The sequence below is a fragment of the Hemicordylus capensis genome, chromosome 4, assembly GCF_027244095.1.
Source record: "Hemicordylus capensis ecotype Gifberg chromosome 4, rHemCap1.1.pri, whole genome shotgun sequence".
NCBI lineage: Eukaryota > Metazoa > Chordata > Lepidosauria > Squamata > Cordylidae > Hemicordylus > Hemicordylus capensis.
Window position 1 is genome coordinate 9,590,805 of NC_069660.1, and position 14,610 is coordinate 9,605,414.

At 47.5% G+C, this 14,610-nt stretch overlaps 1 protein-coding gene across 5 annotated transcripts in view; it reads left to right on the plus strand.

Moving 5' to 3' along the window:
- OPRL1 (opioid related nociceptin receptor 1) overlaps positions 1–14,610 on the plus strand; it is a 257,707-nt gene that overhangs the window by 60,630 nt on the left and 182,467 nt on the right. The window lies entirely within an intron of this gene.

Genomic DNA, 14,610 nt, shown 5'->3' on the forward strand with positions numbered 1-14,610 from the left:
CCAGTAAAGTTGCTTTTTGTATTTGGCTGATGGTGATTTCTGTGGCCCATATGGTGTTGAGGTGCTCTTCAAGGTCTTTTGGAACTGCACCTAGGGCGCCAATTACCACTGGGATTATTTTGGTCTTCTTCTGCCACAGTCTTTCGATTTCAATTTGTAGATCTTTGTATTTTGTGATTTTTTTTCTATTTCTTTTTCTTCTATTCATTATTTCCTATTATTATTATTATTATTATTATTATTATTATTATTATTGATTAATTAATTGCAGATGTAGCTTTTTTAGTATACAAAGTACTCTATGTTCTTAATCACAGCACGGTTGTAAGTCAGATCACATTCCCTTTTGATAAATGGGGACATGAGGATGACAGGTGGTCACAAGATCGTGCTAATCCAGAGATCAAGATCTACAGTCCTCTTGTACTGTGCAGATGTGCAGTTCTCCAGCATACTGAAACAATGTTTGTACTAGTGACGAGGCAGACCTTCTTCCCCAAGCCCCAGCCATGATTAGGTGTGCGCATTCAATTAGGAGCAAATTAAAATGTAACTGAATGTTGTTCATTCAATTTGATTTTCATGCATTCTGAAATGAATACCAAGATCAGCAAAGGGACAGCAAATTAATGATAAGAACAGCCCTGCTGGATCAGGCCCAAGGCCCATCTAGTCCCATATTCTGTTTCCCACAGTGGCCCACCAGATGCTTCTGGGCAGCCCACAAGCCTTTGGTCATTATGGCTGGGTATGATGGGAGTTGTAGTCCAGCAACATCTAGGGGCCCACAGTTGGGAAGCCTGGATTTAGATGAACCACTTACTATGCAATTCCCCTCCCTCCAGTATTTCCTCCAATATTTGTTTCACATTACCAACTCACTAAGATCTCCAGGGTTGCTCTCAGAAGTCACCAGGAGAGTAGAATCAGGCTGACATACTGCACAGGGTGGCACCATTGAAGGAGGGCGTGTGCACAGGTCTTGGGAGCCCATCGTGAGCCCATCTTCACTGCTAGAGGAGGCTCTGTGCGCACTCATAATTGCTGCTCCATTGCTACTGCCATTGGGAATAATTTGGAACACAAATTATTGTGTCAAAATACAAATTATACACAAATTTGGAGCAAATTAAACACAAATTTGGAACACAAATGATTGTGTTGGAACACATTTGGAACACAACGGAGTGTATACAGAAGAGCCAATTTCTCTGCTAGCCACACATGCAAGTTCGTTTGTTTATTAAAATTTTCTTATATACTGCCTCCTCCAAAGACTCTAGGCAGTGAACAACAATACCAATAACAATTAATTTAAAATAATAATAATCATACTTATAATTTCTACTATTACTACTACTACTACTACTACTACTACTACTAATTATTATTAAAGGGCAAACGCCGGGCGAAACAGGTGGGTCTTAAGAAGGGCCTTATCAGCAGCCAAGGGGGGGGGGCTGAATGAATCTGGGGGGAAAGAATGTTCCACAGAAGAGGGGCAGCCACAGAGAAGGCCCTCCTATGGGCCCAGGCACCAGGCACTACCCCAGGGCCCGGGACACTAAGGAGAGCCAGCTGAGAAGACCTCACAGGCTAGGATACAACTGGCCAAGAGAGGCGATCCCGGAGATATACAGGTGCTAAGCCCATAAGGGTTTTGTAGGTGAGAACCAGCACTTTGAATTGGACCCGGAAGCGAACAGGCAACCAGTGCAGCAACCATAAAAGAGGTGTGACACTTTCAAATCTACGGCCACCCATGAGAAGGTGGGCCGCTGCATTCTGGACTAGCTGAAACTTCTGAATCATTTTCAAAGGCAACCCTAGGTTGCAAATTCTTCTATGATGGGTAGTTCTTTCAACCACCCATGTTTCACAATGCAGTATGTCACTGGGTATTTTTAGTAGGGCAATTTTTTGAGAGCATAAAATATGTGGTCCGTATTGAAAGCAGTTACACTCTTTTGGCTGGCTGGCTGCCAGCTGCCATCCCCCCCCCCGCCCCCCAAGAACTACACTATGCAATGATGTCGTGTCTTTTCCAAGGGATATCTGGGAAATAAAAAATGGTAGCAGCCAAATGGTCAGGGAGTGCCATTGCTGGAGAAGGGGGAGTACCGCCACCACAAATCAGATGGCACTAGGGCTGGGCAAGTTCAGATTGGGGAGGTTGGATATGATCTGATTTGGGCCACATCGGATGGTTTGGTGTTCTTCAACATGGTTTGTTAAATTTTGGAGCATTTCAGAACTCTGAACTGTGGCAGGAGCCACATGTTTTCCCCACCAATTGCAGCTGGGTTTTTAAAAAGCCATCTTTAGGCATCTTTCTGCTGCTTGCTTGCTAGGGATGTGCAAGAAACACATGTGATGTTCTGTTTTGAGCTTGAAACAAAACTCAAACATTCAAAATGTTTTGTTGAAACAGCGGTTAACCCAATTGCTTCAACGAAATAAAACTTGAAAGGTCTCGACTGTTTGGGCCATAGGGAACAATGAATACCCTCGAAACACAATGGATAAACAATGGATAAACTCGAAACACCCCATTGTTCCCTATGGGTAGCTCCTAGGGACACCAAAGTGGGTTGGGATGTAGGGCATAATGGATGCTACCTACCACCCAACCCACAGATGATTTTATACAATTTTTAAGAAGCAAAGGAGATCTCAAGCCAATTGGAAGCCAGTGCTAGGAAACCAACCAGCAAGGGATAAACAGGTTTCCCAAGTGGCACTCAAATGCCAAAATGTTTCTAATAGAAATGAGGTTGTTTTGTTCTGAGCTCAAAACAGGCCCTTTATTTAAAGGGCATTTTGTTTCGAGCTCAAAACAGCCCATTTAGAGTCCCAACATTTCAACATTGAAATGTTTTGGACATCCTTACTGCTTGCCTGCCTGCCCAAGCATTTTTTTAAACATTTTTTTTTAAAGTTTTAAGCCAGTTGTTAAACTTACAATTTAAAAACGACACCAACCAATTTCCTGATTTCTCCTGTGATTCTCTGATGTTACAGTCTTTCTGGTCCTGGTATCTTTTACCCTTCAGGGTGTCAGCAGGGATGCAAAGCTCTTTGCTTTCTAAATGGAAATATGCTACTCTTGCTAATCCAACAGTTTGTTACATAATTGCATATGGGGTTAGAATTGATTTTATTACCCTTCTTCCGGTCTTCTGTTACAAGGAGTATCCTCCATCCTTTGTGGCTGATTATCCAGACTGTTCTTCTTGGTGAATCACCACATGAGGCTCAAGCTCTGTAGGATTAGGAAACGGTCCTTGACTTCCTGCAACAGAACCCCCCAAATTATTGCTTCTACCTAAGTTGGCTAGGGTTTTGGAGAATGGCTCTCAGGGTGGTTGGAGCTATGGGGACGGTAATGGAGAGCACCTGCAGTGTGAATGAACCACTCTTTACAATGTTCCTCTGAGTTGCACTCACCAGTGGCCAAAATATAGATTAATACTATGATTGCATTACACATGATTGTACATGCAAAATCGTTGCTGTGCAAAATCGTGGGGATGTCCAAAGTTTGCTATTGCACTCTTGCCCTGCCAAACATATGAGGCAGAGGGGCTCTAACCACCAGACCTTGGGGCCCTGGTCCGTGGCCTCCAAGGTCCGTGCGAGCCTCCAAATGGCCAGGAGGCCTCCTACAGCCACCCCGTTAGCCTGCCCATGGCTAACCTGCATGCTTTTTTAAAAAAACAAAGCCACCGCGTGGCCGAGGGGTGGCAGTGGAGCGGGGAGCCGATAGTCAGCCTCCTCCCCTCTGATGGTGGCGGCAATGAGGGGGAGAGACCACTGGGCACATCCTCTCTGTCCAGCAGTTACTGTGAACTGCGAGGTGCACCTGCACAGTTCTGAAAAAGATTGTCACAAGCCTGTGACATCCCCGGCTTGTGACAATCATTTTCTGAACTGCGCAGGCACGTCTTGCAATTAACAGCAAGATGCGCCGGGCAGAGAAGATGTGCTCCCCCCATCGCCGCCACCACCATGCGGGTTGGGGGGAGTAGGTTGACTACTCCGCTTGCCTCCCCCCACTGCAAAAATGGCATGTAGGTTAGCCGCAGCAGGAGGCCACTCAAACGTAGGTTTTTGCGAAAGGCTGGTCCGGGCAGCAAAATCATCTAGGTGCACCCCTGATATGAGGAAGCAGTTTGACATTGGGAGGTGCTCCACCTTGTCCTTTTAGCATAAACATGTTTCCACTAGTGCAACGCTAGTCTGGAATGCACACTCCTGACTTTGCATATCTGGCTAGGTCAATATTCTTGCACCAGCACATGTCTGCACAAAAGCAGTGTCAGCCTTTGATTGGAAGTAGTTCACCCATGTATCAGACTGGTGTCTTTCCTAGTCCTGCTATCTGAAATCAGATAGGAACATAGGAAACTGCCATATACTGAGTCAGACCATTGGTCTATCTAGCTCAGTATTGTCTTCACAGATTGGCAGCGGCTTCTCCAAGGTTGCAGGCAGGAATCTCTCTCAGCCCTATCTTGGAGAAGCTGCCAGGGAGGGAACTTAAAACCTTCTGCTCTTCGCAGAGCAGCTTCATCCCCTGAGGGAAATATCTTGCAGTGCTCACACATCAAGTCTCCCATTCAGATGCAACCAGGGCAGACCCTGCTTAGCTAAGGGGACAAGTCATGCTTGCTACCACAAGACCAGCTCTCCTCTCCTTTAACTGGATCCTTTAACTGGAGTTGTCTGGAATGGAAGCTTCAATCTGTGTACAAAGCACATGCTCCATCACCACTATGATCCCTATTTTTTATTTTATTTTTAAGTCTACCTTGTATAACTATCAACAAAATGTTTGCATTGGACAGCCCAGAGGACAAGTTAGTGATTGTGATGTAGTTGCTGAAGCTCACTGATTTCCTGAAGATGTCTCTCCAGGCATATCTCTGATTTGGAACTCTCTAATCCATCTAATATTGTATAATCTGCCCTGGGAACACTTATGGGGGGGGGGAGATGTTCATAATGTGAATCATGACTGCATGAATATTTATGAAGAGAAAGCAAGATCAGTCTTACTTGCTGCTATTTATGAGATCTCAAGTTAGTTTCCAAAAGCTTGGCTAACAATAACTAAAGTGCAGATAGAGAGGGATTTATTTTCATGCAGATTTTTTTCTTTTTCTAATTAACTGGAGAAAAGATCAGTAGAATAAGGTCAAATTTCAGTGTAATGAGAGAGGTTACATGGGGCTTGGGGTTTGAGGCTTTTGTGGCTATGCAAATGATAAAGTTAGTTAATTACATTTCTCTTTTTATCAGTGGAATTCAGTCAGCACTCCTCTCTGTGATGCTGGTTCCCTTCTGACCATGGAATGGATCATTGCCCGATCCAATTTCCTTTTCCTTTGAAATGGAACTACGACATGGGAGTGCATCATTGCAGACCTCCTGGTTTTATACAGCAGCCTGGTATTCCTTGGTGCTGCTTTCTGTCTCCACGAGGCCGCCAGGGATCTTGCCCAACCTTTTTCATCCCAAGGCACACTCAGATTTGGTTGAAAAAAATTGGGGCACACCTCCCCCACAGGAACACAGGAAGCTGCCTTCTACCGAGTCAGACTTCTGGTCCATCTAGCTCAGTATTGTCTGTACAGATCGACGGTGGCTTCTCCAAGGTTGCAGGCAGGAGTATCTCCCAGAAGTATCTTGGAGATGCCCAGGAGGAAACTTGGAACCCTCTGCATGCGAGAATGCAGGTGCTCTTCCCAGAGTGGCCCCATCCCCTAAGAGGAATATCTTCCAGTACTCACACATGTAGTCTCCTTTTCAAATGCAAACCAGGGTGAACCCTGCTTAGCAAAGGAAAAATTCTTGCTTGCTACCACAAGACCAGATCTCTTCCCTCTCTTTCACCACAATACAGATGTTGCAGTGCAAAGCTGCCACATTATATATGTGCATATGTACTGCTGCACTGGTTGATTGATTCTCACTCCTTTATGCACCGGGAGGGAAGCGTTCTTTCTGGTGTATTGTGTGGGGTGAGTCAGCTTCAAATATGGGGAGTGCAAACTCTTTGCATTTGCAGCTGACTTGGAGCAGTCAGCATGGCACATCTGCCAGTGAGTGGTGGCACACTGATTGGGAAACACTGCACTAGTGTACCTGTAGAACCCACAGGCTGAATTTGTGTGCAAAGGATGCATCTCATCCCAGGGAAGGCTGTGCTGCTTCCTCCACTGCTTTGTGCCTCTGAATCTCTTTGGGACCAAGCCTTGGGTGGGCTGTACATTCTGTTCACCATGGTGTGCCAGGTGGCAGGTGCCCAATACCTTTTTATGACCACTCATAGCTAGGGGTGTGCACAAAACCGAAAAACCTGGTTCGGTTTGAGTAGAACTGGGTCTGGTCCGGTTCTGTGCACACTAGAGCCGGACTCGGTCCAGCTCTAGTCTGAACCAGTTTGGCCCAGCTCAGGGTGGGGTGTGTGTGAATTCCCCCCACCCCAATAAGGTGGGCTTACCACCATTGCAGGTGCTACTGTGGCTGCGGTGTGTGTGTGCGTGCGTGTGTGTCTCCTGATGTCTCCTCTCCCCACTGGCCTCCCCTGGTTATTTCCAGCTCTTTGGGCAATCTTTGGCCCATCACAAGCCTCTCAATGGTGGCAACAGCCATTTGGGAGGCTGCCGCACATGCCCACTGGCCATCTGCGTGGCTGGGTCATGACACCAGCCATGCAGATGACCACTGAGCATGTGCGGCAGCCTCCAAAAATGACCACCGCCACAGCAGAGAGGCCCATAATGGGCTGAAAATAGCTCAAAATGGGCTCAAAGTGACCGGGGAGGGGGCGGCATGGGGAGGGGAGACATCATGAGAGCTGCCCCCTGCGGTAGCACCCCCAAAGCCCAACAAAGGCAGTAAGTCCACCTTTAAGAACAAAACAAACCCAACTGGCCCCAGACCAGCCATGTGGGTTTGGCTCGACTTCAAGCTGAACTGAGTCGGTCCCATCTCAAGGGCTAGCCTTCGAGCCAGGCTAGTTTGAGTGCAAGCCGGCTTGACCTTGAGCTGGCTCACACATCCCTACTCCTAGCCAGTTCTGTCCTTCAGATTGGGCTGCTGCTGCTGTGGTGTGTGATGACTCTGCTAAAAAAACAAAGACGTCCTCCCGCGGCTGCAGCACCCCCAACTCCTAGAGCCTTTGGAATGGGGCAGTATATCAAATGAATGAATAAATAAATAAGTCTGGCAGCTTTACATGATCAGCTTTTTACATGATCCCCACCACACATTAAGATCATCTGAGGAGGTCCGTCTCCAGTTGCCACCGGTTCGTCTGGTGGCGACACAGAGGCGGGCCTTCTCTGTAGCTGCTCCTGGGCTGTGGAATGCACTCCCGGCAGAAATCCGTAATTTGAGATCATTACCGTCCTTCAGGAGAGCCCTTAAAACCTACCTATTTGGCCTGGCCTTCCAGGGTTTTAAATGATTAACTGTTTTAAATTGCTGCCCTGATTTTCAGGGCTTTTAGCTGTTTCATTGGTTTTATTGTGTTTTTATAGTTTTTAATTGTTAATTTGTTTTAATTGTTTTTATCATGCTGTGAACCGCCCTGACCCATTTTGGAAGGGCGGTATATAAATCTAATAAATTAAAAAATAAATAAAATAAATAATACTTCTGGCTGCCCAACTGTTCAGGCTCTTTCTCCCTGGGTCCTGGCGAACCGCTGTTCATCTCATGAACGTCTTCCTTCTCTCACTGTAGCTGCTGTTTTAGAAAGCTCTGGGGTTGTGTAGGAATGTCGGAACCCATGGCTTCCAGCTCTGTACCACTACTGGCCTGCACCATGCCATGGCAGAAGGCTGTCAGCAACCGGGTACTTTGCTTATGCCTGATAATAGGCTTGTTCATGCAGTCGTTTGAATCGAGGTTGAATGTGGGTTACCAGCATTGAAGTGATTGTGAACCCACTCCAAGGTGGTTTATCACCCAATATTCCCACCATGCAATCACACAAATGGGTTCACACAAACATACTCATGTTGCTAATCCATATTAAACTAGACCCAAATGACTGTGTGACACTGTTAATGGTTGTAAGCTGCTCTGATATTAGGTAGGTGAGATGGAGGAGGCGGAGGCGGCGATTAGGATGATGGGCACCATCCAGCTAAAATGAAACACTTACTTTTAAAATAATCCAGTTTATTTCAGTGAGAAAGATCATAATATATACTTCACTTTCCCACTGGAATAAAAAAAGCAGGCATTACGGTTCTGAACTCTGGCTGGATTGTATTCATGCTCTTGTGTAGACACCACCCCAGTCTCATGTTTTGCTCTTTGGATCTGGCATTGCTCCACCCCCCTGGAATACCTAACACAGGAATGTCTAACCTGCCTGTTCATTTGAGACAACTGTCCAAATGACTATCAGGCTCTGGGACCAGAGGCACTCTTACCCCTGGGCCTCCCCACTCCTGCCCCCTCCCCACTCCTGGGGGCCCCCAAATCCTCTTTAGTCTCTCCTGGGTGATGCGGTTTGTGCCTTCAAAGATATACGTGTTAAAAATGATGCTTAACCTGCAGTGGCCCCCCCCCCAAAGACCTTTAGGTCCAGGCTCCAAAATTATCTAGGTGCACCTCTGGCAGGGAGAGGCTTCCTTCCAATCTGCCAAATGGAAAAGCAGCATCAGCACCTGGAGGGGATGGGGGCTGGAGAATCCATGGTGGTTGGGGGCTTCAGCGCTAGTTCGGTGGAAGGGGAGAAGGAGTGGAATGCTTTCTTGGCATGGATTAAAACCTAGGTTGATTTCACCACTCACTCCCTTCCCACAGTGAGGGTGAGGCAGTTGCTTCAGGCACAGGAGGAGGAGTGCAGGGGCCTCCTGGTTGCTTGCTGCCACTGCCCAGGGGCCGAGCTGGTCCTTTTCCTCTCCTCGTCTGGCTGAGATGTGCCTCTTCTTTCCCCTCTCCCCACACTCCCACTGACATGAGCTAGGAACACTCCTGCTGCCACTGCTCACTTGGGTGGCATAGTCTGAGAGTGCGTCTGTGCTGCTGCTTTGGTCGCATGGCCTGGCCTGAGCATGCTGAGCACCCACCTGTAGATGGGGCTGTGCATGTCCTAAGGTCCTTGGCCTCTGACAGGAAAATGTGTGGGGTCACCCCTGCCCCTTCGTGCAGTCTTGGCAGCATCTCTAAGCACTCCTCCTTCCTTAGAGAAGAGGTCCGTATTGGCAGAGCACCTGCTTTGCATGCAGAAGATTCCCAGGTCAGTCCCTGGCAGCATCACTAGATAAGGCTGGGAGAGACTCATGTCTGAAACCTTGGAGAGCCAGTGCCATTCAGCCAAGACAATACTGAGACGAAGCAAGGGTCCAAGGGTCCATCTAGGACACAGCTTCCTATGTTCTTGTGTTAACGCTCCTCTGCTCCTTCTGTTTCCCTTCAGACCTCTCCAGTTTGTCTGCGAGAAGGAACCTTCAAACCCTGGAACAGGTTGAGGTGACTAAGAAGGTTAGGGGAAGTAGGCGGATGGGGGCCGGGGTGGAGTGGCTGTGGTCCATAAGAATAACATCTCCCTTAACGAGATCCCTGAGAGAGAATTGACTTATACTGAGTGCATGTACCTTAGGCTGGAGACTTGGGATAGATTGGGAATTCTGCTGGTGTTCTGTTGGGGGATTCTGTTGGCAGTCCGTCCTGCTGCCTAATAGATTCCCTAACTGAGCTGAGGGAGCTGGTCACTGAGTTGGTGTTGGAACCACCCAGGCTTTTGGTGCTGGGTGATTTCAACGTCCACTTTGGAACTGGACTGTCTGGTGCTGCTCAGGAGTTCATAGCAGCCATGACAACTATGGGCCTATCCCACTTAGTCATAGGACCAATGCATGCTGCTGGTCACATGCTGGATTTGGCCTTTTGCTCAGATCAGGGGGGTGTTCCATGCGTGAGGTCTCCTGTAGTCTCCCCATTGTCATGGATGGATCACTTCTTGATTAAGGTTGGTTTCACAGTCATGTCTGACCCCTACAGGAGTGGTGGACCTATTAGAATGGTCTGCCCAAGAAGGCTGCTGGATCCAGTAGGATTCCAACGGGCCTTGTAGGGCTTTGGAGGTGGTTCTGTTGATGATTCTGTCAATGCCGAAGTTGGCTGCCAAAGGGGGCTGGCCATTGGGGCTGGGACTTCAGGGGTGAGACTGAGGGCTGGGGGGTTGGATTGTGCAAGGCCTTTTTGCAGGTATGTGTTTCGACTCTCTTGAGTGGGATGGCGCTGGGGGTGCATCTGGCAGTTCTGGGGCAGCTATTACTATAGTGGTGGGGAACAGAAGATTTGGCACAGGCAAAGCAGCTGGTTGTTATAGGGGAAGGGAAATCAGTAATTTAGTAACTGTTTCCACTTCCAACTGCCTTGACAACTCTCAGGCCTCAAGGAGCAGCTCCAGCTACCCACAGAGTCTGGCTTTGCTCCTCTGCAATGCCAGGTCAGTTCAGAATAAGACCGAAATTGTCTATGTTTGATCATGGATGAGGGAGCTGACCTGGCATGTATAAGTGAGACCTGTTTGGGGGAGGCAAGTGGTCCAATGTGGGCTCAGCTCCTCCTACCAGGCTATTCTGATGTGGATTATAGGCCAGTCTCCAACCTCCCATGGTTGGGTAAGATGGTTGAGAGGGTGGTGGCTGACCAGCTCCAAGCAGTTTTGGAGGAAACTGATTATCTAGACCCATTTCAAACTGGCTTTAGAGCAGGCTATGGGGTTGAGATAACTTTGGTCAGCCTGGTAGATGACTGCCAGGGAACTGACAGAGGGAGTGCGACTCTGCTGGTTCTTTTGGATCTCTCAGTAGCTTCCAATGCCATCAATCATGGGATCCTTCTCTATCGCCTGAGGGATTTGGGGATAGGAGACACTGTTTTACAGTGGTTCCACTCCTATGTCTCAAGTAGAGCTCAGATGGTGGTGCTTGGTTACAGTTGCTCCTCAAAATGGGAGCTACTTATGGATTCCCTCAGGGCTCCATTCTGTGACTAATGTCTTTTAATATCGACATGAAATTGCTAGGTGAAGTCATTGGGGGATTTGGTGCTGGGTGTTATCAGTATGCTGATGACACCCAAATCTATTTCTCCTTGTCATCAGCAACAGAGACTAGGTCTCTGTGAGCTCTGTTCTCATTCAATTGGGTTTCTCTGATAAATAAGGGGTTGATTCAAATTCACCTTTGCATGGTCTAATTTGGTATAACACAGCTTCCTATGTTCTTAGAGCACCTCTCTAATTAAGAATTGCATCCTCAAAGCTATTTTGCAGAGGAGAAGTGGCCCAGGTTTCAAAACACAGGATAAGAGCCAAATTTGTGGTTCTGCCTGAATCATTTGTGAAGCATCCTCAAGAAGAATTTCAGCTGGGTTTTATACAGGCCCAAATGTATGACAGGAAAAACAAACTATGGATGTACACAGATGATTCAAAGCGAACTGGTCTGCTGTAAACTGAGCTGGTTCAAGTGGTTCAACTGTGAACTGGACCAGCCTTCAGGAAAGGGGCCCAGTCTGCAATAGAACTGAAGTGAACTTGGTTCGAAGAGAACTGGTTTGACAGTTCAAATGGCATTGTGAGCACCATTTTGGAGGGCTGCCATCTGTTTTTTTTTTCCCTTGCTGATTGGTTAGGAACATAGGAACATAGGAAACTGCCATATACTGAGTCAGACCATTGGTCTATCTAGCTCAGTATTGTCTTCTCAGACTGGCAGCGGCTTCTCCAATGTTGCAGGCTTGAATCTCTCTCAGCCCTATCTTGTAGAAGCCACCGTGGGAACTTGAAACCTTCTGCTCTTCCCAGGGTGGCTCCATCCCCTGAGGGGAAGATCTTGCCTTGCTCACACATCAAGTCTCCCATTCATATGCAACCAGGGCAGACCCTGCTTAGCTATGGGGACAAGTCATGCTTGCTACCACAAGACCAGCTCTCCTCTCTGAGGGTTTTCTGCCATTGCTTCCCAAATGGCTTGTAATCTCCTGGTTATCATTGAAAATCAAGTGTTGTCAGGGCAACTCTGCCCCATTGGCGGCCGGTGGGGGGGGGACAAGGGAGAGGGGAGCAAAAAGGAGGGAGTTTCAACTGCATTTAAAGCCCGGGCAGACACTTCCTGCCTCCGGATCTGAAGGAAGAGGGAGGAACTGATGCCTGCTGCTGCCCTGCGAACCAAGCCGGTTCGAGTGGTTCAATTGTGAACCAGACCAGCCTTCAGAGAAGGGGTCCAGTCTGCGATCGAACCTAAGTGAACTTTGAACCAGTTTGGCTGTTCAAATGGCATGGCAAGTGCCATTTTGGAGGGCTGTCATCTGTTGTTTGCCATCTGTTGCTTTCTGCCACTTCCTTCCAATGCTTGCAACTTCCTTTCTCCTGGTTGGCTTGTTACCATTCAGAATCAACTATTGTCAAGGCAACTCTGCCCCAATGGCTGGGTGGGGAGGAGCAGGGAGCAAAAAGGAGGGATTTTCAACTGCATTTAAAGTCCAGGCAGACATTGCCTGCTTTTCATTCTGCCTCTGAATCTGGAGGAAGAGGAAGGAGCTGCTGCTCCCTGTTGCCCTGATGCTGCCCGCTTCTGCTCTGCTGCCTGCTGACTCACTGAGCAGACTCCTTGCAGGGATACAGCTGCATCACTCTGCACTGCAACAGATACTGCTCTTCTGCTGGGCCTGCTGCTGGAGACTGGAGAGAGAAAGACTTGTCTTTTCTCTCTCTCTCTCTCTCTCTCTCTCTCTCTCTCTCTCTCTCTCTCTCTCTCTCTCTCCCCTTTTCCCCCCTTTTCCTTTTGCAATACCAACTGCTTTTTGTTTTTCTAAGTTACCAGTATTCCAGTGACTTTAACTGGTTGCTGTGGGTTTTTTGTCATGGCTCCTACCAGAGCCAGAGGAGGAGGTGGCAGTTCACTGGGGTGACTTCTTGACTGCAAGGGGTTCAAAGTAGGCTGCCACTATCCACTTTATTTTAATATGGGACAACCCATTCTTTCCCCATAAGATTCCTGGGGGTGGAGGGGGCAGGGGGGATAAAGTGGCAACGCCCTTCCTAGAATGGCAGAACAATCCTAGGCCTCCCAAGGCATGTGATTAAGGCAGACCCCAAATGAAGAGTAGCACACTTCAGCAACACAGATTTATTACTAGATTAATATAAAAAGGTATGCAATAAGAACAATTGTCTTTTCATAAAGCAGATTGTAAAAGAGAGAGCTTTCATGAACCAGGCAACTCAGATTCAAGCAATACAATAAAGGAAAATAACTTCCCTCATGCATCTAACTGAATTGGTCCCTGTCATATTATTCACAGGCAGGGACCTTGGACTCCCATTTCCCCAGCAGCTTCTCGGCCAGCTGCTTCCTCAGGGCACATTTGGAACAGAACAAATTATAGAAGAAACTTTCTCTTCTTCGTAGTTGGCTGTGTGTGTAGTCTCCACCCAGTCCTCTGGATTGGTCCTTCTGCTTTGATTTTCTCGGGCTTTCCCCCTTATTAGAAAAGGCCCATCCACCCAGCAGTTGCTCTAAGTGAAGCCTAGGCCTCACTCAAAGCTTTCCCTCACTACAGTAGTTCATGAATTCAAACCAAATTGCAGAAAACGGTCTGCACCCACCCCTAAACCAAATCTAAGCATCAGACGACTCACCCTTCCTTTAATCTCAGAGGGAAGGTGATTATCCCTCCGCATCAGCTCCACATATACTGAAGCAAATTGGACTGGAACAACGAGAGGAGAAGCAATCCAAAATGTCAGGCCAATCAGCTTGCTTAAAAACCCCAGAGGTGTTTGCTTTGAAATTAAGCAAGCTTGCTGTTAAACGCACCTCAACCTGCTGATATGTATGAGTCATGTTGCCGCAGCTGAGGACTTGCTTTGCAGACCTTAAAATAAAACATCCCTGCTAACCTGCTATTGCTGTGTGCACCATTCTGTGTGTGAGCAGAGTAATTTGCTTATAAAATGCTGACTATTGCAATGATTTAGTTTGATATTTGCTCCCACACCAAGGAGGCGAGACATGAGGACACAAGAGAGAAGTGGCAACAGCTTTATTCAAAAAGCATCCAGTATCGTAATTGCAGCAGCTCTAAGGCTCCACCCCTAACAGCACAGCCTATAGTCAGGCAGGAGGTCAGACAAAAGTCTTTTTTTGCCCCAGTTTGTCCTTAATTCTGGAGGATGATTGCATCTTGGCTCAGAGCAGCTTATCAGCCTAAGGCAGATTGCTCCTTGCCAACCCCAAGAGGTCAAGGTTGTTTTGGAAACTTAGTCCTGCCTCAAGCAGCCATTCAGCCTTTAAGGCTGATGAAGAGAAAAGTCATTCAAACGGCCCCCTGATTTTCACCACCCCAAAATGGGGTACTGTTCTGATCCCACCCCCTCTTTTCCCCATAGATGGCTGTGTTTCTTGCTTTGAGAACGTGTCCTTGAGCAACAGTGTTACATCAACAGGATCTCTGTATTGTTTGCTCCCTTTTGCAGTAGCAGGGGTGTGCAAAAGCACCCTGTCAAACCAAAAACAAAGAGAAAAAAGTTCAGAACATGGTAATGGCTGGGCAGAGAGCTCTGATAATTGG